A 506-nucleotide genomic window follows, 5' to 3' on the forward strand; every position below is an offset into this window, starting at 1 on the left:
TCATGATTGATTCCAACCTTACCATTCCCAGAGTGGAGATAGGAAGTCTCTCAAAGTGATAGTTATACAGAAACATTATTTCTCTATTTGTGACACTCAGGTTTCAGAGATAGATTAAAATCATGATGAAAAATAATATCATAAAACCACAAATAGAATAATGAAAATGGCCAGAAAGAATAGCTTTTAAATATCAGGTAGGCTAACAGAGACTTCAAGAAGAAACTGCTCATTGTGCCATGGCATTCTCCAACTCCTGTTCTGAAAAGATGAGACTATGGTATAAGTGCTCTTTATTTCTCATAACCATGATAAAGCTATGGAAATGTTTAGAGGAGCACACTCAGCTGAGAGTAAAAGAAATAGTAATTTCCTATCAACTCAAACTAAAATGAAATCAAAGCTTATTATCAAGATATGAGGTTCCTATGTGCTTCATATTTTGCATAGATTTCATACAAACCTAACACATGTAGGCTACTGTAATGAAAAAGTCTCTAGTAGTG

The sequence above is a fragment of the Penaeus monodon genome, chromosome 28 (assembly GCF_015228065.2).
Source record: "Penaeus monodon isolate SGIC_2016 chromosome 28, NSTDA_Pmon_1, whole genome shotgun sequence".
NCBI lineage: Eukaryota > Metazoa > Arthropoda > Malacostraca > Decapoda > Penaeidae > Penaeus > Penaeus monodon.